A 24,395-nucleotide genomic window follows, 5' to 3' on the forward strand; every position below is an offset into this window, starting at 1 on the left:
TTGGAGTATTGTGTTATAAATTCCATATAAGCAGAGAATGGTTAATATTTTCTTGAAGAATTTTTTTTTTAAAAAAAGAAAAATAAAAAGCCCTTTAACTCTGTTACCTTTAAGTTAGAGTACCAATAGTGCTATCATCTTATTAGTCAATTAATAATCAGTTCTCCTACTATATGCTAGGAATTAGGGGATACAAAGACAAAACGTAAATAGTAAGTACCCTCAAGGAGTTTGTGTTGGATATATATAAGGGATATGTGTTTGTAAAGGTGGAACAAATATAGATATAGACAAAATAAATATAAAGTTATCCATGGGGAAGAAAATGATAGGTAACAGATAATTCTAGGAAGTTGATGAAGAGGGAGAGCATCCAAGCATCAGGGGCAGTCAGTCAGTTAATAAGCATTCATTAATAAACACACTGACTATATGTCAGGTTCTGTACTAATCACTGAAGTTACAAAGCCAAAAAGCCAGTCTGCTTTCAAGGAGTTCAGTCCACTGGTGGAGACAACTTTACAGGCAAGTTATGTCCTGGATAAATTAGAAATAATCAACAGAAGGAAGGCACTAGAATTAAAGGAGATCAAGAAAGATTTCATTTTGAGGTGGGATTTTAGCCAGAGTAAAAGAATGAATAGAGTATCATGTGTTAGGAAGAGCAAGCAGACAAATGGATCTAGACCTAAGAGTATGTGGAGGAGGTAAAGTATACTTAAGATTGGAAAGGCTGGATGAGAGCAAGTTGTGAAGACCTTTGACTAAGAGAATAGTTTAAATTCAATCTTGGAGATAGTAGGGAGCTACTGAAATTTAATGAATAAGGAGACTGACAAGATTAGACTTCCATTTTAGGAAAATCACTTTGATGGCTATGAAAGATGGGTTTAAATGAGGAAAGACTAGAGCCACATAAACTGTTACCTACTGATTATCATGTTCTTGCTATATAATGCATTTCTGGGTCATTCATCATCTCTATGATGAGATCCTTGATGCTGCTTTCCCTTTGCAATTCTTTATTGAGAATAGCTTGCATCCTACTTACATCCATTATTATTTTGGATGACCTCTGGTTTAAATTCTTCAGTGAATAAGGTGATTTTTTTTTATTAGAAATCTTACATATTTGGAACATATGTTAAAATTTGTAGACCAATTTTAATATTAACCTATGCAAAACAGAGGTATATGTTTCTTTTAAATAAATCAATGTACTCAAATACATATGATTTATGGGAGAGGAGGGACAACCCACAATGATTATCCTTATCCCTTTTAGAATGTTAAAGGCATATACAGGAAAGAATTAAAAGGTGTCAAAAGAAGATTTTGTAGCTTTGCAGGCAAAGGACTAAGGTTGAATGAATAATATGGTTTCCTAGAATTAATGAATTTACAAAATACGCTGGTGAAGCAGATTACTGTTTTCTATTAGGCCGTCTTTCTTATTGCCAACGCAGACCTGTGTTTAAAAACTACTTGGTATCCATCTGAAAAAGGAATCAGATCTTGTAGGAAAGACCTAGATTCCAGATTGTGAGATCCTACTCGACTTTCTTGTTGGAGAAAAAGTAAAGTGAAGGAAAATGCCTAACCAAGGTCATTTATCAAGTCAGAGAAGGATCTGGGAGGAGAATTTGTACAATCCTGACTGATTCTCAGTCCTATTTGGGTGATATTCAAACTCAGCAGGCACCTTCACTGCTGCCAAAATTATGGGAAGCAGAAAGATTCCCATGGCACAAGCAGACACAAGAGTGTAAGTAAAAGAAATCATAAATAGTAGGGGGGGGGTGCTTGCTCCTCGCTTTGCTTTGCCAACTCTTAGAAGTCTGCAATCTCTACTTTCCCTTCTCCATTACAGTAATACTGTAGGGCAATTCATTTCTCAGTGCCAGAGTTCTTTTCCATCCACCAGCCAGAGACCTTCCCAATAAATGGTCAATATCCAGCAAACTAGGCGATATGTGGCTAGTCTAATCTCATTTGTCCAAATAGCCCATTGGGAACATACACATTTTGTAAAGACCTTGTCCTAGGAAGGCACAGGGTATTTGCAAAATAATTCTATGACCAATCTCTAAATTTTCTACTGTTGTTCATATCTAACACTTCATGAACCATTTGGGGTTTTCTCTGGCAGAAATATCTAGAGTGATTTGACTTCTCCTTCTCCAATTTATTTTACAGATGAAGAAACTGAGGCAAACAGGGTTAAATAATTTGCCTGAGGTGTCACACAGCTGGTAAGTGTCTGAAGCAATAATTGAACTCAGGTCTTCCTAGTTCCTGGACTTTCCACTGAGCCAAAAAAATAAACAAAACTCTTGAACTTAAATCTAGGTTTTTGAGTTGAGTTTAGATACTTTAGTAACTACCACTGGCTTGGTGGAAGGAATTGTGATTTAATAAAAGAAATGGGATATTACTCTGGAATTAACTAATAGTACCACATTGGGCAAGCTGTTTTCCTTTTTCAGGGGATAGTTTTTTTTTTTTTTTTTTCCCTACAAAATGAGGAGGTAGGACTAGTTTAGGATGAGCATAATTTCCATAACCTGCTTTCTTTCTTTTCTTTTCTTTTCTTTCTTTTCTTTCTTTTTTCTTTCTTTCTTTCTTTCTTTCTTTCTTTCTTTCTTTCTTTCTTTCTTTCTTTCTTTCTTTCTTTCTTTCTTTCTTTCTTTCTTTCTTTCTTTCTTTCTTTCTTTCTTTCTTTTTTCTTTCTTTCTTTCTTTCTTTCTTTCTTTCTTTCTTTCTTTCTTTTTCTTTCTTTCTTTCTTTCTTTCTTTCTTTCTTTCTTTCATTATAGCTTTTTATATACAAAACATATGCATGGGTAATTTTTCAACATTGACCCTTGCAAAAACTTCTGTTTCAACTTTTCCCCTCCTTCCCTCCACCCCCTCCCCTAGATGATAGGTAGTCCCATACAGAGTAAATATGTTAAAATATATGTTAAATACAGTATATGTATACATACTTATACAGTTACCTTGCTGCACAAGAAAGATTGGATTTAGAAAGAAGGTAAAAATAACCTTAGAAGAAAAAACAAAAATGCAAGCAAACAATAACAGAAAGAGTGGAAATGTTATGTTGTGGTCTGTACTCATTTCCCATGTTCTTTCTCTGGGTGTAGCTGGTTCTGCTCATTACTAATCAATTGGAACTGATTGGGATCCTCTCATTTATAACCTGCTTTCTTTAAAAACAAACAAACAAACAAACAAGTGGTCCATGATTTTGTTGTTAAAAGGTACACTGAGAAAATTCCCTCTACCAATGCAATCAACTGCTTTGCAATTTATAATCTTAAAGAGTTGCCTGGGACACTAAGAGGTTATTGGAAGACAGCAAATAATCCAATATAGATTAAACATGCGCAATTCTTCTAAATATATTTCCACATTTATCATGCTGCACAAGAAAAATCAGATCAAAAAGGAAGACAAATGAGAGAAAAAAAAAACCAAGCAAGCAAACAGCAACAACATTAAAATATGAAATACTATGTTGTGATGTTATCTCATTTTCCCTTCATAACAATCTCGTAAAATCCAATATAAATATTAACGTCTCCACCTCATTGATGGAGAAAGTGAGACTCAAGAGTTGAGGGATTTGATCAAAGTCACAGACCCAGAGCTAATCATTGCGTAAAACCCGGATTCGGGCCTCTGTGACCAGGGATCAACTTTCCCACCTCACATTTTATTTTAGTAAAGGCCCGTCTGGGGGGTTTCATTAGCTTCCTGCTCCTGGAATGCCTACTGAAATGAAAAGGCTCAGGATTCAAAGGAAAGATCTTCTCACTCTTTGTACAAAGCCCACAGTGTTTCCGCCCCACTTCCTCTTTGCCAAACAGGAGCTCAAAGTTAGCAGCCAAGGCAGATAGATTCCCTTAGGGAAAGTTTGGGGTTTACCTACCTCCACCCTCCCCTCGCCTTCACGTCTCCTCCTTTAGCCTCCCAGGGCTCCAGGCCCAACCCGCCCCAGGTGATGCAAGGTGCCCCCCAGCCCCGCCCCTTCTTGCCCTTCCCCTGCCCGGCCCTCCCAACTTTGCGCTCTGCAGCCCAGATCGCGTCCTGGCTCCGGGCGCGCGGGGGAACCCTGAGAGCTTGCGGAGAGCCGCCAGGAGGGGGACCGAGGAGCCGCAGAGAGGGGCGTAGGTGAGCGACTCGCGGAGCTAAAGAAAGGGGAAAATACGGAGCGAGGTGCGAGAAAAAGAATCCTGTCCTGTAGGGAAGGTCCCTCCAAAATACTCGGTCAGTCTCCAGTTCAATTTCCTCATGCCGGGGCTAACGCGGGCTCCTGCTTGGGCCCCAGCCCTACGCTTCCTCCGCTTCCTCCGTGCCTTTCCTCTGGCTCAGTCCCTGATCTGCCCAGTCTGGAGCAGGAGATCGGGCTGGGAAGGAGTACTGGAAAAAAGTGTGTGTGTGATACAGAGTGGGGGAGAGGCTGGGGACTGGGGTTCGGACGGGAGACCGCTGGGTAGGTGCGCGTGAAGGGCTGAGGCTCGGGCTGCACTGCTGTGGCAGAGGGGCGCAGCAGACAGAGCTGAGGTAGTTTCTCTCGCCCCGGCGGCTTTTGAATGGATGAATGGGCTTGGTATGCACTAGTGGAGCAGAATCGGAACTTTTGGAAAGGGATGGGAACCCTAGGGATTGGAAAAGGGATTCACTGGCAGCGCCTCCGGAGAGTAACTGGAGGTGGAGGGGTGAGGGGAGGAGATAATTTAAATTGCAGTGACAGTTTCTGGAGCTCTTGCAGAGTTGGCTGTGAAATGTAAATTTGACTCTCCAGGGGGTTTCACTCTTGGTGGGTCGTTCACCTGCTTTTTTGTTGTTTTGTTGTAAGAAAAGAGTGCCTTGGAGCAATTGATTCCTTTTAAAAATTGGAAATGCATTTATATTATAGATCCAAAGGGCCACTAAGATTGTCTAACCGAGATTACAATCTAACCGAGAAAGAGCTACAGTTTCAGAGATTTCAAAACCATGACTACCATTAGGGCAAATCAGTTAACCTCTCTGGACCTCAGTTTCCTCTTCCATTAATTGAATTGAATGATTTCCCACTGGTTTTTAAACAGTGTGTTTCTTTCTCTTTCAGGCTTAGGCCCTGGGGATAAAAAGACACTTTCTAAATCATCATCCCTTTATCCTAAATTCTTTGCCAGAAAATCAAAGAGTTTCTTTTGTTTTGTTTTGTTTTGGAGTCTTGAGGTCCTTTGGGAGGATCATATTCATTAGTGGTCCTCCATGACAATTTTGCTGTCTGACCTTGGCAATAACCACATTTCTTGGGAAAGAAAAACTTGGGTGGTTGGGTAGGCTGTGCAACTGGCAACTACTTTTGGGAGGATATATTATTGGGAATGGATTTAAAGCCATATTGTAAAGCTCTGGAAGGGTATCTAAATGAAGGAGGTAAGTCTTTTTTTTTTTTTTTTTTTTTTTTTTTTTTTTATTTAATAGCCTTTAATTTACAGGATATATATACATGGGTAACTTTACAGCATTAACAATTACAAACCTCTTGTTCCAATTTTTCACCTCTTACCCCACCCCCACCCCTCCCTAAATGGCAGGATGACCAGTAGATGTTAAATATATTAAAATATAACTTAGATACACAATAAGTATACATGACCACAACATTATTTTGCTGTACAAAAGGAATCAGACTCTGAATTATTGTACAATTAGCTTGTGAAGGAAATCAAAGATGCAGGTGTGCATAAATATAGGGACTGAATTCAATGTAGTGGTTTTAGTCATCTCCCAGAGCTCTTTTCTAGGTATAGCTAGTTCAGTTCATTTGCTCCATTAGAAATGATTTGGTTGATCTCGTTGCTGAGGATGGCCTGATCCATCAGGACTGGTCATCATCTAGTATTGTTGTTGAAGTATATAATGATCTCCTGGTCCTGCTCATTTCACTTAGCATCAGTTCGTGTAAGTCTCTCAGGCCTTTCTGAAATCATCCTGTTGGTCATTTCTTACAGAACAGTAATATTCCATAATTTTCATATACCACAATTTATTCAGCCATTCTCAACTGATGGACATCATTCAGTTTCAGTTTCTAGCCACTACAAAAGGGCTGCCACAAACATTCGTGCACATACAGGTCCCTTTCCTTCTTTATAATCTCTTTGGGATATAATCCCAGTAGTCACTCTGGATCAAAGGGTATGCACAGTTTGATAACTTTTTGAGCATAGTTCAAACTACTCTCCAAAATGGTTGGATTCATTCACAACTCCACCAACAATGAATCAATGTCCCAGTTTTCCCACATCCCCTCAACAATCATCATTATTTTTCCTGTCATCTTACCAATCTGACAGGTGTGTAGTGGTATCTTAGAGTTGTCTTAATTTGCATTTCTCTGATTAATAATGACTTGGAGCATCTTTTCATATGACTAGAAATATTTTCAATTTCTTCATCTGAAATTGTCTGTTCATATCCTTTGACCATTTTTCAATTGGAGAATGGCTTGATTTTTTATAAATTAGAGTTAATTCTCTATATATTTGGAAATGAGGCCTTTATCAGAACCTTTGACTGTAAAATATTTTCCCAGTTTATTGCTTCCCTTCTAATCTTGTCTGCATTAGTTTTGTTTGTCAAAACTTTTCAGTTTGGTATAATCGAAATTTTCTATTTTGTGATCAGTAATGATCTCTAGTTCTACTTTAGTCATAAAAACCTTCCCCTTCCACAGGTCTGAGAGGTAAACTATCCATGTTCCTCTAATTTATTAATAATTTCATCTTTTCCTAGGTCATGAACCCATTTTGACCTTATCTTGGTGTACGGCGTTAAGTATGGATCAATGCCTAGTTTCTGCCATTGGTTTCCAATTTTCCCAGCAATTTTTATCAAACAGTAAGTTCTTATCCCAAAGCTGGATCTTTGGGTTTGTCAAAGACTAGGTTGCTATATTTGTTGACTGTTTTATCCCTTGAACCTAATCTATTCCACTGATCAACTAATCTGTTCTGTAGCCATACCAAATAGTTTTGGCTAACTGCTGCTCTATAGTATAGTTTTAGATCTGGTACAGCTAAGCCACCATCATTTGATTTTTTTCATTAATTCCTTGAAATTCTTGACCTTTTGTTTTCCATATGAACTTTGTTGTTATTTTTTCTAGGTCATTAAAATAGTTTTTGGGAGTCTGATTGGTATAGCGCTAAATAAATAGATTAGTTTAGGTAATATTGTCATCTTTATTATATTTGCTCGCCCTATCCAAAGCATTTAATATTTTCAATTGGTTAGATCAGACTTAATTTGTGTTAAAGTGGTGTAATTTTGCTCATAAAGTTTCTGATTTTCCCTTGGCAGATGGGTTCCTAAATATTTTATATTATCAGTAGTTACTTTAAATGGAATTTCTCTTTGTAACTCTGACTGTTAGTTTGTTAGTGATATATAAGAATGCTGATGACTTATGTGGGTTTATTTTATAACCAACAACTTTCTAAAGTTGTGGATTATTTCTAATAACTTTTTAGCAGAATCTCTGGGTTCTCTAAGTATACCATCATGTCATCGGCAAAGGTGATAATTTGGCTTCCTCATTGCCTATTCTTATTCCTTTAATCTCTTTCTCAGCTCTTATTGCTATAGCTAGCGTTTCTAATACAATATTAAATAGTAACGGTGATAGTGGGCAACCTTGTTTCACTCCAGATCTTATTAGGGAATGGTTGCAGTTGTCTCATTACATATGATGCTTACTGATGGTTTTAAATAGATGCTGCTGATTATTTTAAGGAAAAGTCCATTTATTCTATACTCTCAAGTGTTTTAATAGGAATGGATGTTGGATTTATCAAATGCTTTTCTGCATCTATTGAGATGATCATATGGTTTTGTTAATTTGGTTATTAACATGGCCAATTATATTGATAGTTTTCCTAATATTGAACCAGCCCTGCATTCCTGGTATAAATCCTACTTGATCATAGTGTATTATCTTGGAGATGATTTTCTGTAGTCTTTTTGCTAATATCTTATTTAAGATTTTAGCATCAATATTCATTAGGGAGATTGGTCTATAATTTTCTTTCTCTGTTTTCAGCCTACCTGGTTTAGGTATCAATTACCATGTCTGTGTCATAAAGGAATTTGGTAGGACTCCTTCATTCCCTATTTTATCAAATAATTTATATAGCATTGGGGCCAATTGTTCTTTAAATGTTTGGTAAAATTCACATATAAATCCATCTGGTCCTGAGGATTTTTCTTAGGGAGTTGTTTAATTACCTGTTCTTCTTTTTCTGAAGATGGGACTATTCAACAATTACTTCCTCCTCTGTTAATCTGGAAGTCTATATTTTTTGAGGTAGTCATCCATTTCACTTAGGTTATCAAATTTATTGGCATAAAGTTGAGCAAAATAACTCTTATTATTTCTCTAATTTCCTCTTCCTTGGTGGAAGAGTTCTCCTTTCATTTTTAAGACTACTAATTTCATTTTCCTCCCTCCTTTTTCTAATCAGATTTACAAAGGCTTATCTATTTTATTGGCTTTTCATAGAACCAACTCTTAGTTTTATTAATTAGTTCAATAGATTTTTACTTTCAATATTTTAATTTCTCCTTTTAATTTTAGAATTTCCAATTTAGTATTTGATTAGGGGTTTTTAATTTGGTCTTTTAGTTTTTTAGTTTGCAAGCCCAATTCATTAATCTTTTCTTTCTCTTTTATTCAAGTAAGCCTCTAAGGATATAAAATTCCCTCTTATTACCACTTTGGCTGCATCCCACAAATTTTGTATGATGTCTCATCATTGTCATTATCTTGAGTGAAATTATTAATTGTATCTATAATTTGCTACTTCACCAATCATTCTTTAAGATGAGATTGTTTAGTTTCAATTACTTTTGGTCTATTTCCCCTAATTTTTGTTGAATGTAGTTTTATTGCATCATGATCTGAAAAGAAAGCATTTACTATTTCTGCTTTCTTGCATTTAATTTTGAGGTCTTTATGTCTAATATATGGTCAATTTTTGAATAGGTTCCATGAACTGCTGAGAAGAAAGTATATTCCCTTCTATCTCCATTCAATTTTCTCCAAAGATCCAACATACCTAATTTTTCTAATATTCTGTTTACTTCTTTAATTTCTTTCTTATTTGTTTTGTGGTTTGATTTGTCTAATTCTGAGGTGCAAGGTTGAGATCTCCTACTATTACAGTTTTGTTGTCTATTTCTTCTTTGCAACTCTCTTAACTTCTCCTTTAGGAAGCTGAGTCCATACCACTTGGTGCATATATGTTTAATATTGATATTGCTTCGTTGTTTATGCCCTTTAGCAGGATGTAGTTTCCTTCCTTATTCTTAATTAGATCATTTTACTTTTGTGATCTGAGATAGGGATGGCTACCCTCTTTTTGACTCACCTGAAGCATAATAGATTTTGCTCCAGCCTTTGCCTTTACTCTATATGTATCCCCTGCTTTAAATGTGTTCTTGTAAACAACATATTGTAGGGTTCTGACTTTGATCCAGTCTGCTATCTGCCTCCTCTTTATGGGGAGTTCATCCCATTCACATTTAGGTTAGAATTACTAAATCTGTATTTCCTGCCATCCTAATAACCCCAGATTGTTGCTTTACTTATTCTTCCTCCCCAACCCTCTTTCCCCTTTTAAACTATGTACCCCTCTTGTATCACGATCTTATCCTCTTTATAATCCCCCTCCCCTTTGGTCTTTCCCCTTCCTTCCTTATTACTCTTTTTCTTTTCCTTTCCTCTCCCCCGTTTTAATGAGGCGAGAGAGAATTTTCTCTAAAACAAATGTCAATTATTTTCCTTTGAGCCAACTCTGATGAGGTAAGATTCACACAATGTTCCTCCCTCTCTAAATTCCCTCAGATATGATAAGTTTCCTTAGCCTCTTTGTGGGATGTGGTTTCCCTTTTTTCCCTCCTTCCCACCTTATTCTGCCATCATCCCTTTTCCATATCTACTTCCCTTTTTTATGTTATATCAGTACTATCAAATTTTACATGTATTTTTTTGTATATCCACAACAGAATACAATTCTCAAAGTTTTTTACCTTTTCTGCATCTCTTGAGTTCTATTCTTGGAGATCAAATTTTTGTTTAGTTCTGGTTTTTCTTCAGAAACAAATGGAATTCATTTGTTTCATTAAATATCCATCTTCTTCCCTGGAAGAAAATGCTCAACTTAGCTAGGTAGTTTATTCTTGGCTGCATCCCAAGTTCTTGTGCCTTTCAGATATCATATTCCAGGCCCTTCTTTCCTTTAATGTAGGGCAGCCAGATCTTGGGTGATCCTTATTGTGGCACCTCGTATTTAAATGGTTTTTGGCTGCTTGTAAATTTTTTCCTTAATCTGATAGTTCTGAAATTTTGCCACAATATTCCTTGGGGTTTTATTTTGGGTTTCTTTCAGAAGGTGTTCGGATGAATTCTTTCAATGCCTATTTTACCTTCTGATTCTATTACATCTGGGCAGTTCTCTTTGATGATTTCTTGTAAAATAGTATCTAGGCTCTTTTTCATCATAGTTTTCGGAAATCCAATAATCCTCAGATTATCTCTCCTAGATCTATTTTCAAGTCTGTCATTTTAGCAAGTAGATAATTCATGGTTTTTCCAGTTTGTCATTTTTTGGTTTTGCTTGACTGATTCTTGCTGTCTCAATGCATCATTAGTTTCAATTTGTTCAGTTCTAATTTTTAAAGAATTATTTTCTTCATTAGCTTTTTTACTTCTTTCTGTATATGTCCAATTGAGTTTTTGAATGTATTGTTTTGGTCTGTGGAATTTTTCCATTTCACTAATTTTTTTTTTAGTGAATTATTTCTTTTCAATTCACAGATCCTACTTTCTTGCGAGTTCTTTGTCTTTTCAATTCTAAATCCTACTTTCTAGTGAATTCTTTATTTTTCAATTCACAATTCTTACTTTCCTGAGATTTTTTATTTTTCAATTCACCAATTTTGTTTCCCTCACTTCCTAGGAATTTTTAACTTTTCAATTCGTATTTCAGGAGTTGTTGCTCTCTTGTAAGGCTTCTCTTTCCTTTCCCCATTTATCTTCTAACTCTCTTTTGAGACTTTTAATGGCCTCTTCTATGAGAGCATTATGTAAGGAGGACAGTCTGATGCATTTTGCTGTTTGAGGTCTCTTCAGGTTTGCTGACCTGCTCTTTTTCTGCATAGAAGCTGTCGATCGTTCTTTTCATCTTTTTATTCATGTTTAAAGCCTTTGGATATGTCTCTAGGCAAGGGGTTACCAGCTTCCTCTGCAGAGCAGGGAGATGTAAACCGATTCCGCTCAAGGTATGGGAGTGCTCCGGTGAGAGTTTTCCTTCCCCAACAGGAAGTGGATTCAGCACTGGCCGAGCTATCAAACTGCTTAGTAGGGCTGAGTGGGTTAGCGATTGCCCTTGGCTAGAGACTAAGTGGTGAAAGTGTCACCGCCCCAGGCCGGAGCCTCTTGTGGGACTGTGAGTATTAGCAGCTGAGAGCAGACTGCAGACCGCCAGGAACTCTGCCCCAGTGTCTCTGCCCAATGCAAATCGGCCCTGGAAAGCTCTTATGGCCCCAAGCCGAGGCCCCCCACTGTGCAGATTGGAGGCTAACCCAGGCTGCGTCCTCCTGCGGTGCAGGATCACAGCTGCCCAAGGAAAAGCCCTTACTGCGGGTTGGGGCTGCGCTTGTGCTGAGATCTGTGCTTTCTCCCTCGGTTTGAGACTCTCCCCAGGAACCCTATTCTCTCCCTGTCTGCCCGATCTCCCCTGCCCCGGAACCCACCTTTTTTGGCGAGACTGCAGATTTTCTTCGGCCGGTGAGTTGTTCTATTTCTTATCTTTACGAATTGTAGCAGTCAAGACTATTTTTGAGGCTCGATATAATATTGATAAAGAGGGTAAGAGAAGAGCTTAGAAAGTCGCGTGTGTCTTCTCCGCCATCTTGGCTCCCTCCTCCCGAAGGAGGTAAGTCTTGAAGTGGCTACTTTTCCCAAAATTTGACAACCACTTGAAAGTGTGACAAAACTTGATGCTGTGACTCACTGGGAACACTTAGGTCATAGTGTGAACCTTGCATATAGTCTGTTTCTTAGATAAATGATCTTTTTGCCATCCCCTTATTTGCTTGACAATATCATGCAAGAGAAAGAGGCATCTAATAGCAAGGAGCTATTTGAAAGGGTTCCATATCTGAGAAATAATATCAGGATAGATATGGCCCCATGATTTTGTTGGGAAAATGATCTCCTCTGCCATTGCAAGTTAGTGTCTTCTTGCAATTCATACTTTTGGAGCAGAAATTCTTAATTTGTTGTCTGTGAACTTGTTTTGGAAAAAAAGTAATAACAGTTTTCAGTATAATTGGCTTACTTTATAATACTATGTATTCTTTCCCATTTAAATATAATGTTTTGAGAAGGAATCAATAAAATTCTTTAGGTTGCCAAAGGGGTCCATGACACAAAAAGAGTTAAGGACCATTAGTTATGCTAGTTGCCTAGAATACTTCAAGGTTAAGTGACTTGCCCAGGTTCACATAGCCAAGCTTTATCCTGGTAGTATTTGAACCCATGTCTTCAGGGCCAGGACTCTTCAGCGCTTCTTTTTTACTACTAATGCTTCTCATCAGCTCATTAATAAGTGTTTATTTAAGGCTTATTATGCCCTGTCTTTTCCAACACTAACATCCTCACTTGGAGCTTCCTTGTGGCATGGAGGTTACTGACCTTGGATGTGCAGAGTCTGTGTCAGCAGAACACAAGCTCTGGCTGGTCCTGTGAAGCTGGAGAGGCCTTGAACATGGGCCCAGTAATGGTCTGTGTATCTCTCATCTGAGTACCAGGCTAGGTTTGGAGTGACTCATCAGCAGAAGGTTAGCCATAGGGCAAAAGATTATTAGGTACTACCAAAGCAACTTGTGAAGATTGGCTTCTAAGAAAGAGGCCTTATAATATGGAAAGAGTGCCCATATTCACAAAATTATTGATCCTTTGAGTTGAAGAAGGAAGTACTGTACTTTATGTGGTACCAAGTTAGGGAAGGGGGAAGGACGGTGAATGCTCCCCTTCTTCCTCAAAGCCTAATATACACTTTATCTGCAAAAAAACCCTATAAACTAGATTATAATTCAAGGATTTTTCTATTATTTTCCAAATTATTAATTTTTTTCAACCTGATAAATAGGTTCAAGAACAGATGGGTTAAATGACTTCAATTTAATTATTGTTTGTTAAACATTTACAATGACCTTGCATTAGGTTTAGTTGAAATGAAATCATTTCAACTCTTAGAGATCATATATTCTTTTGGAATATGGAAGAAAAATGTGTATGAAAAAATAAATTTTATATACACATGTGTACATCCTCTCTCTATATAGAGAGAAGTATGCATATATGTATATATAGACATATACATATGCACCTACATTTATCTATACATAAATTAAAAACAAAATAATTTCAGTAGGAGTTGGGTGGGACTATTTCTCAGTTTCTCTGGATTCCTTTAAACAAGCTCCAGTTAAAATCTCATCTCCTATAAGAAGTCTTTCCCAATCTCACAATTGCAGTATCTTACCTTTCATTTACCTACTGAGAAGGATTGCTTGGACTCTGGATTCATTTATCTCTCTGTGGATGATTTTCAGATCACAGTACTCCTGACTCTTGATTTGGTAATCTCAAATCTCTAGCTACCTCTTGGATATCTCAAATTGGGTATCCTATAGATATCTGACACTCAATGTATCTGAAAAAAATTTACCTTCTCCCTTACTATTGAGGACATCCTCCTCCTCCTAGTTCCCCAAACTTGAAATTTAGATATTATCTACAATTTCTCTCTGTCTCTGTCTTTCTGTCTCTCTCTCTCTCTCTCTCTCTCTCTCTCTCTCTCTCCTTCCCTTCCTCCCTCTCTCTCCCTTTCTCCCTCCCTCCCTCCCTCCCTCTTTGTCTCTCTCTCTCCATCTCTCCCTATCTCTGTCTCATTCTTTCCATCTCTCCTTTTACCTCTCTCCCTCTTTCACCTTCCCCTTTCTTTCCCCTCTTTTCTCTCCCCCTTTACCCTAAATCTAATCTGTTGCCAAGTCTTATTGATTCTGGCTTGCTAGGTGGCACAGAAAAGAGAACACTGACACTGGAATGAGGAATATTCATGTTGAGTTCAAATCTGACCTCAGGTACATATTGTGTAACTGAGCAAGTCACTTAATTCTACTTACCTTGCCTCAGTTTCCTCATCTGTAAAATAATATGGAATAGGAAATGGCAAATTGTTTTAGTACTGTTACCAAGAAAACCCCAAATGGGGTCATGAAGAGTCAGACAGGACTCAACAACAATTGATTCTACGTTCTGGATGTCTTTTTGTATATACTCCCTTCCCTACTCTGACATTACCACCATGTTGATGCAAGCCCTCATCGCCTCATACCTGGACTATTTCAATAGCCTTTTGGATGGCTTCAGTGCCACAAGCTTCTTCCCCTTCTAGTTCATCCAGTCCATTCAGTTGTGATCTCCCATATTCCCTTAAAAAAAACTCCCGTAACTCCTTATTATATTTAAGATAAAATATAAAATCCTCTTTTTAACTTTTAAAACCATTCATAAAATGTCTTTTTTTCTCCATTTTTCAATATATATATATATATATATATATATATATTTTTTTTTTTTTTACTTTTCTCCTTCATGTATTTCATGTATCCTGTGACCTAGAAGACCTTGATTTCTTTGTCACTCCTCAAACATGAGAATAACATTCCATTTCTGGAATCCAGCAATTTTCATGACTATTCCATTGAATGCAATTCTCTCCCATTTCATTTCTATTTCTCAGTTTCTCTGGATTCCTTTAAACAAGCTCCAGTTAAAATCTCATCTCCTATAAGAAGTCTTTCCCAATCTCACAATTGCAGTATCTTACCTTTGTAATTAGTTCTACTGGGTCTGGAGTCAAGAAGGACTGAATTCAAATCCAGTCCCAGATATTTTTAAGCTGTGTAACCCTAGACAAGTCACTTAATCATGGTTTTCCTCAGTTAAGGTCAACACATAATGTGTCTGGTACTAACAATACAGAGATATAAAATGATACAAATTCTTCTTTCAAAGTGGTAATCTATTGAGAATTAGGCAAAATTTATGCAGATCATGTTAAGGTAGGAAATGATGAGGCTAAAGGAGACAGATAAAGAGAATAATGAATCAAAAATAATGATGATGACCATGAAAATTTGAGGAGAGAATACTTGTTCTCTGGAGTGATCAAGGAAAGCTTTAAGGAGGATATAGTATCTGAACTTGGTCTTGAAGAAAGAGAAGGCTCAAATACAAGCAAGTTTGTTTTAAGTATAGAAGGTGGCGTGTATGAACGTATGGGGCTGGAGATGGAATGTTGAGTTTGGGAAACAAGCCAGCAGTCCATTTGGCTGAACAGTAGAGTATATCAAAGGGAGCGATATGAAATATGGCCAGAAAAGTAGGTTGGAGTGAGCCTTTTCCAGACTCTAAAGCCATCTTTGAGAGGAGAAAAAAATAATCACCAGCTGCTGGCATTAAATACATTATACAAAAGAATGCCTTTTCTTTTAATGTGAACCTAGGATCAGGATTGGGCTCCTAGAGTTCCTTTACCAGTTCAAATTGGCATTTTCTCTGCCTCTTACAGTCTTAGAGTTGCCATGGAGTACTTATTGATAGGTTAAAGATTGACTCTCCAGTGTCTCATAGCCAGCAGTTGTCAGAGATGGGACTTGCTATGTAAGGTAAGGGGTAGGGATAAAATCAGAAATGAATTTAGTATATAGACTCAAAAATATCAATTAAAAAAAGAATAATGTTCAGAATGTTTCTTTCCTGGGGAATTTCTTTCAGTTCTGTCAGAGTTGATTATTTCTGGCAGTTTAGTTAGAGGTGGAAAATAATGCTTGTTTTTTAAGTGCCCAGAAGAGAACAGAAGAAGATATCAGAAGACATAAAGAAGATAAGTCAAATAACTTTGGAACTTACATGCTAAATTCATCATATGCTTTAAAAAAGGGACGGATGTAATAAAGATCTGCAGTTTCATATGCAATCTCCTCTTTTCTTCTAAACTTTAAGGGTAGTTTAATAGTGTCAAATGGCATTAAAACTTGGTGGCATTAAAATTTGGTACATTCCATATTTGTTGGAGTCTGTCAAGTTCAGAATAACAAAAAGCTGATAAAGAGAAAACAATATCAGACACCACGATGAAGGCTGTTTAAACTGGAAGTCTTAGCAAGACTGACTTTTAAATGACCTCATTGAATACTTCCTTGATCATTTCTTTGCTAACACAGAAAGCATTGGTATGGATATTTTGGTGTTTTGGGAACCTTTCCTTTTTCTTTCTCTCTTTTTTAGTCCTCTTAGAGTATATGCCTAGTGTGATCCGAGTCAAAGAATATGAAAATTTTAGTTACTACAATTTCTAATTGCTCTCTAGAACAGTTTTTTCAATTAATAATTTCATCAAGAATATGTTAATTTGCTTTCCTGATGATAGTTATAAAGGAACAGGTTCCTATATTGCATTTATCCTAATTTTCCTATCTGCAATTTTCATTTTTTTGTATTTATTCCTTTATAGTAAATGTTCTCTTCATGAGCTCCATAGATAGCCAAGATAGGTTCATTAATGGCTGTGTTTGACCATCCGAGAATTTTTAAGATATTACCTCTCTGAATTCAATCTAGAATTCTCTAGCTACAAATTATCTAATCTATCACTAAGACTCATTTAGGTCCCTGAGATCCAAGGGTAATTTTATGGTGAGAGGAACAGATACAGAAAAGAGAAGTAATCCCAGTTGCCACTGGGGCCTCTGGAACTATCTCCTGTCTGTTGAGCATTTGAGGGACACTGAGAATAGCTACTGACTTAACTGTGAGATGAGGCAGCCTCCTACACTGGGAATAATATTGAATTTGGAATCAGAGACCTGGGTCCAAGTCTGAGCTCTTCCACTTAACTAGGTGTGTGACCTTGGATAATTTTTACTGAAGTTTCTGGATCAAAGTTTCTTCAACTGTAAAAATGAGTGGATTGGAATAAATGATCTCCAAGTTCTCTAGCAGTTTAAATCCTAAGAGACTTTTCCTCTTATCTATTTTAAGAAGGGGTTCTCTGTGCAATATGTTGATCATAAGAAATGGAGTGGACAGGGAGAAGGAGAGGAAGAGGCTCAGCAAGAGGGAGAGAGAGAGAGCGAGAGAAGAATGACATGAGGGAGAAATGGATAAGGAAGTCTCAAAGCATTTATATTTTCTTTTGAAATAGTATTTAAAAAAACCTTTAAGCTTTCCTGTCTTGTAAGTTGCATATTGTTTTCTTAAAATTCACTTTCCTTACATCTTGTACAGTTAAACCTCTCTTTTAAGCTTCTGAATTAAAGGAAGCACCTTAGAACAAGAAATACAAATGTACAGATGAAATATTTGGGGAAATTCGAGATGTACTCTTTCTGTCTCCCTCTTTCTCCCCCTCCCTTTCCTTCTCTCTCTCTTTCTCTGTCTTTGTATTTATCTGACTCTCTTTCCTCTTTCCCAGCTCCCCTCCCCTCTCTCTTTCTATCTCTTTGATTGCCACTGTTTGTCTGTCTTGCTAGGAAAGTTCAATAAGTTTACTGTCAAGGAGAGAGACAGACCCAGAACTTTGTTAGTGGCAAGTATATTATTCAAGACAGAAAGGAAAGGATTCCTAAGAAGGGAACAGATCAGTGATAATTTGACACAGAGTAGAAAAGGCTGATTTAACAAAAGCAAGCAAACCTTTCCCAAGAGAGGCTGAGCTCTCAGAATCCAGCCACCAATTGACAGGCAGTTATTATTACCTTAACCTCAGTGACACCCCATTAAAGGTTCAGTACTCAAACAGATCCAGGCAACTGTCAGCAAGCACATATTCTGCAATCAGGTAATCCCTGCCAAGAAGAGGAAATGAGTAGGAATTACCAACATAAGTGAGAAAATTGGGACTGTCTTGGTAAAAGTGCCCCTCCCTGAGAGAAGGATGCTTACTATAAGACCCTTCCTCCACCTCCTTTCTAAAGTAAGCAAGGGAAACACTACTCAGTTTGAAGATGGTATTTACTTTGTTTTTGGTGTTCTATTTATTGCTGAATTTATTGCCACCAAAAAAGAATTAGTTAAAAAGTGGGTGTATAAAAATCACAAGATTACAGATTTATAATTGGGAGGAGCCTTGTAGTCCATCTAATTCAACAGCCTGAAGGCAGTTAAGCATTTTGCTCAAGTTCACACAGGGGGGGGACTTAAAATCAGAGTCTGAATTTGAAGCCAGATCTTTTGATTCCAAATACAGTGATTTTTCTCATTGTCTCAAATGAATGATTTTTAAACCTTTGAAAGTTTTTCTCATCTGATATATCCATTACTATTAAATAGTTATGATTCTCCCAAGCAGCTAGGTGGAACAGTGGATAAAGCACTAGTTCAGGAATCAGAAAGACCCGAGTTCAAATGTTACCTCAGACACTTACCAGCTGTGTGACCCTAGACAAGTCACTTAATCCTATTTGCCTCAGTTTTCTCATCTGTAAAATCAATTGGAGAAGGAAATGGCAAACCACTCCAGTACCTCTGCCAGGAAAATCCCAAACAGGATCACAAAGATTGGACTGACCAAAAAGATTTAACAAAAACAAGGTTTGTCAACTGAAGGCATAGGCTAATGAACCTGATGTTAGGAATATCCAATTTGGATATCCAGTTGAGAATATCCAATTGTCCCCATGGCCTTTTCATATTTAGAGGGAAAGGTTTTTAAAATTCTTTCCTGAAACTTAGTAATCAAAGTTTTATCCACTATTGGACTTGGGATAAACTCATATTTATCTAGCCTAAATTCCTCATTTTATATATGACATATTAGAGGCCCCCAAACTCTTCCTCAATTGTGGCAGAGAAGAATTTAGTACCTAGAACTAATGAGCTATAGCTAGATGTTCTGGCCTTTATTCCATATTGGCTTTAATATTGGCCCATTTATAGGTCCCGATTTGCCTCAACTTTTGAGAAGTCCGTGCTGGATAGTCAATTAATAGCCACTTTCTTCACTAACCAATTAAGCAGAGAGAAAAAGAGAAGCTAATATATATTTTTTCTAACCTTGATCATTCATCATTAAATTCTCCCTCTTTCCAAACTGACCTGCTTTGCATCCACCAGAACTTGGCTATATCTCAAACTTCCCTACCTTTCTCCTACACAACATCTTTTACCTCAGGGAAACAAATGCTCCCTGCAGGATTCCTTTTTTCAATTCCTTGTGTGCATAATACTCTCTGTACTTGTGCTTGGTTTGAAAATGTTGTTTACCCCTCTATGTAATGTCATTTTAGGAGACGCCAACATTTGATTGCAGGAAACTGGAAGGGATTTTACAAACAGCTTACTGTGCACAAATACAATGGGCACTTTGCTATTTCCCCTTTGATTGAATTGGCTGCAGTATCATAGGCAGTAAACAGAGCTAAAAAAAAAAAAAAGCCCTCTGTTTTTTATCTCACCCCCTCACACAAAAGAGAGAAATAGATTTCAATAAAAAACAAAAGGAAAATAGAACTTTGAATCTAAAAATTAATTAAATTTGAGGGGCTTGCAGGGACAATTCACTTTCTTGTAATGACATGTAAGACCATAAGGTTTGTTTTCCACTTTACCAACAAAATAATAAAAAGCAACTTGATGTGATTTCTAATAACAATAAACAATATATAATAAAGCTGGCCTATACAAAGACCAAACTAAGTAAAACTAGTGAGTCATGGATTCAATTTAATTGAATTATTTTTTAGATTAACATGGATATTTTAAAAAGAAGGTACACATTTCAATGCATTTATTGTTGTTATATTATTTTTCTTTTTACTAGTTTGAGCCTTTTCTGAAAAGATGACTTTAAAATAACTATGGAGTCTTGACCTCAGTTCCATTCTACTTCATCTTGAGGAATTTTGACAGGTATAAAATTGACACAGTAGCTGCTTTGCAAAGAAAATTAAATGTAAAATAAAACAACAGGACAGAAAGTATTCCTAGAGCCTTCTGGGTAACTTAGATTTGGAGTCAGATAACATACCCTTCACTGTCATGTCCATGTCATAGGCATCTGTTTGGAGGACAATACCATGCAGTCTTTGCTGCTGAGGAGTAGTAGGAACTCTAGACAAGTCATATTCAAGATGAACATGGGTAGGGGTGTTACATTACCCAAAGCAGACACAACAGATGGAGACAGAGAAGGAAATAAACCCTGAATAGTGTGTTGAGAGCAAGATTCATTGCCTAGAGGGGAAAAAGAACCCAGACTACAATGTAACATTAATATATTTCAGGACAAGAAGGGAAGATTGATGATGGATTCAAAATTGAAGTCTGTACATGAGAGAAAATTCCCCATTCATCAAATTAAGGAGTTGGGAAGAGATGGTCTTTAAGGTCCCTTCCAACTCTGAAATTCTGTGATTTTGAGCCCTAAGGCATAGGAAGTTAAAGGAAGTGAGCAGCATCCCAACTGGTTATCTAAAGATTCTGGACTTCCATCTGTCCTTGGTTTTTACTTGTTTCTGATTACTCAACTTTTACTCAAGAACTAATTTAACCAATTCCTGCCTACATTGGCAATTGACCTCTGAGGCTCATTTAAATTATGGGATCCTATATGTCTATGGGACATATTTATGATATATGTATGTATATAAATTTATGATATGTATGTAAGTTGGGGATGCTTATTATTACTTCTTGGGACATACTAAAGAGGCAGATAGATACAATATAGTAGCAATTTATCCAAGAGATAGTTGGAGATACAATATTGGAGATTAGCAGATAGTTAGGGTAAGATAGGCAGCTATGAGAATCATCAGTAGGAACATAGTAAATAAATCCATGAAAGCTGATGAGAACAGAAGTGAAGTAGAACAGAGAGAGAAGAGAAACTGGTCCAGGACAATACACTAAGAGACACTTATAATTTAAGGGCGTGTACTAAATGAGTATCAAGCAAAGAGGACTGAGAAGGAATAATCAGATAAGAATGAAGAGATAAATAGTGTCAAAGGCTATAGAGAAGCTGAAGAGGATGATATTTGAGAACAGGCCTTTGGATTTGTTCCTAAGAGACCATTGATAACGTTGGAGAGAGAAGTTTTGTTGGAATAATGTAGTTGAAAGCTAGATTGTAAAGGATTAAGAAGACAGTGAGAAAATAGTCACTTATTATAGAAGAAACTCTTTTATAACTTTCTTTCAAGGAGTTTGGCCACAAAGGGAAGAAGAGATATAGGATGATATTGAGGATGGAAGGTCAAATTAGGGTTTTTTCAGGATGAAGGAAACATGGACATATTTTTAAGTTAAGAATAGCTAGTAGATAGAGGTTGAAAGTAAGTGATAGAGGATGATTACAAAGGAGGCAATTTGTTAGAGGACGTGGGTTGGGAAGGAACAGCTATATGGATCAGCCTTGGCAAAGAGGAAGGTTACTTCATCAAATGAAACAAGGATAAAGGCAGCATATGAGTGGTATGAGATAAAGAAGAGAGAAGAGGGGAATACACAAGAAATGCCCTAATGTTTCTATAATATATGAGGTTCTCTCTTAAGAGGATGCAGGGAGAGAGAACCACGAGAGATTTGTGGAGGGCTGAAAAGGTTTGAAAGAGCCTCTGGAGAGTGGAGTAGTGAGCTGATGAGTTGAGGTAATATACTATAAATTGGTAATGGACTCTATCAGAACCACTTTTTTCAGTAGCACATTTGTGAGAGATGTGGAAGTGACTCAGAGCTGAGACTTGGCAGAGGAGCCAAGAGACTAGGACAGTATGGAGTTGAATTGGTTCACCAGCGGGTTAAGATGAGGATAATAGGAGAAGGTAGTTAGTTCTGGGGAGATAGCTTGGGAGAGAATTGAGGGTCAAGGTGCCAATGGTCATAGTGCCAATGAAAAATAGGATTTTGCAAGAGAAGGCAATTAGGGCAAGATTGGCCTATCCTGCCATAACCTTTATTTTTATTAAAGCTTTTTATTTTCAAAATATATGCATGGATAATTTTTCAACATTGACCCTTACAAAACCTTGTGTTCCAAATTTTCCCTTACTTCTCTTAACCTCCTCCCCTAGATTTGCCCTAACCCTCATCCAGATAAGGGAATTTCACAAATATTCAAATTAGAGCTGATACATTTATGAGAGATGCCAAGATGAAGGACATTTTATTATTATATATGTGTGACTGAGATGGAATGGAGGAGTAGCTCATGGGAAGTAAGTAGGTGGAGGAACTGAGTAGTTAGAATGTTTGAGGGAGAATCATAATTTATCTTGAAGTATCCTAAGAAGAAGGCAGGAGTGGGGAAGAAGAGAAGAATTTACCAAATTCATCAAGGGAAGAAAAGGAGTGACTAGGCAGTCTGTAGATAATAGCTACTGGGATTTTGATTGGATGATAAATAATAGAGTGGCCCTCAAAGGAGGAGAAGTTACCAAGTGAGAGAGATGGGAAGAGGCAATATGGACTAAGGAATATTCAGACGCCCCTCCTTTGAACAGTGAGTCAAAGGGATTGAGTAAAGGTGCAGCCAGTATTAGAAATGTTGACTTGCAAGGCAGAGTCATGGGGGGAAGGGAGGGCAGGTTTCAATAACAACTAGAAGATGGAAGGAATAGGAAAGGAAAAGGTTAAGAATGAAAGGAAGTTTGTTGTCTATGGAACAGGCATTCCAGAGGGCACAGTAAATGTGGTATTTGATTGGAACTTGGTGTGGGAGGGTTGGAGAAGATGAGAATAAGGAATTAGGTGATGAAAAATGGGAAATGGGGTTTGCATGATGATATACAGAGGTTCAGAATCACTTTGATATAGATGTATGACCAGTATGAGAGTGTTTGCCATTCTTCCCAAACCAGACTGGAGATGGGGCTGAAGACAAATGCACCATGAGATATAGTCAGATAAAAGTCCTCATTTTCCAGCTCTTTTTTCTTCTCTTCCTTCTGAAAGATGGAGATTAAGTCAGGAAAGATATGGCAGATGGAATTCCATCCTGCATGGAAAAAAGTGCCACTTTTTACCTATTTTCCTCCACTTTGTGTTTTTACTAAAAGTAGTTCACTGCCTACAATACAAAGATTTCTTTCCCCTCCCACGTACAATAGGGCAATGATTTTTTTCCATGAGCTTATGATTAATGCATTAAAAGGAGTGATTAGTGAATATCATAGGACAGAGATTGAAAATTATAAAGCATGGGACAGCTAAATGGTACATTTACTAGCTGTTTAATCCTGGGCAAGTCACTTATTCCCATCTGCTGAGAGAGAGAGAGAGAGAGAGAGAGAGAGAGAGAGAGAAAGAAAGAGAGAGAGAGAGAATTGTAAAACAGTAGTGTCAATCTCAATAGAAAGGAGAGGCATTAAACTACACATACAAATCTTTGGGAGCCATGTATTGACTTAGAAAACCACATAATAATAATATCTGTGTTCTATTGTATTTTTATTTGTCAAATATTCCTGTGTTATATTTTACTGAATTCTGGCTGCACTTGTACTGCAGACCCAGTATTTGACATCTCTGTTTTAAGGGACCTTAGAGATCATCTAATCCATCCAATCATCTCTTTCTATGAATGAAGAAATAATCCCAGAGAGTAAATAGCTTGAAATTAAGAAAGAATGCAAGTTTTTAATGTATTCTTATAACATATACAATTCCAACTTCCTCATCCCTACTAGAAAGTCTTAAGCAAGTGATATAAAGTAATCACCACCTAAAGTCACACATGCATTCACAGTTGAAGCAGGATTTTAACTCAGCTCTTTTGTCTTTGAATTCAGTGCTTCTTTCTATTATACTAGGCTACCTGCTAATATACAGGTTAAGTCTGGTGATCTCTCTAAACTTCTCTTTAGAATAATGTTTTAAATGCATAAAATAAAATACAGAGGAAACCAATTACATTGAATACAGTTATCAGAAATTAAAAAACAACAACAACAATAACAACAACCAACTAACTAAAAAAGCAAAAACCAAGTTCACTGACTCCAGTTTAAAAATTCCTATTCTAGAGGAAGCCATCTCAGTCTTTGCCTTCCCTGTGAGAAAATTAATACCAAAAGAGACTCAGAAATAGACTTCTTGTAAAAATCTATCCCAAGTATATGTCTTAGAAGTAAAACATCTTTTTTTGCTTTTTGAAGTGGTTACATTTAGAAACCACAATTCCAAACCATCTCTGCAGGAATAGACATGCTAAAATCAGAATGGAATAATGCAGTTACGTCCAATATAGGACTGGAGAA

General features: G+C 37.1%; 1 protein-coding gene across 4 annotated transcripts in view; it reads left to right on the forward strand.

Moving 5' to 3' along the window:
* Window positions 1–4,063: 4,063 nt before the first annotated feature.
* LYPD6B (LY6/PLAUR domain containing 6B) overlaps window positions 4,064–24,395 on the forward strand; it is a 220,211-nt gene continuing 199,879 nt past the window's right edge. For 2 of the 4 annotated variants that reach the window (XM_031960052.1, XM_031960051.1), the window contains exon 1: window positions 4,065–4,271. The gene's annotated coding sequence lies outside the window, so the exon portion shown is untranslated. Of the gene's footprint in view, window positions 4,272–24,395 lie in introns of all 4 variants that reach the window. The other 2 variants (XM_031960055.1, XM_031960053.1) reach the window with 2 other exon arrangements.

This window comes from Sarcophilus harrisii, chromosome 3, assembly GCF_902635505.1.
Source record: "Sarcophilus harrisii chromosome 3, mSarHar1.11, whole genome shotgun sequence".
In the NCBI taxonomy this organism is placed as follows: domain Eukaryota; kingdom Metazoa; phylum Chordata; class Mammalia; order Dasyuromorphia; family Dasyuridae; genus Sarcophilus; species Sarcophilus harrisii.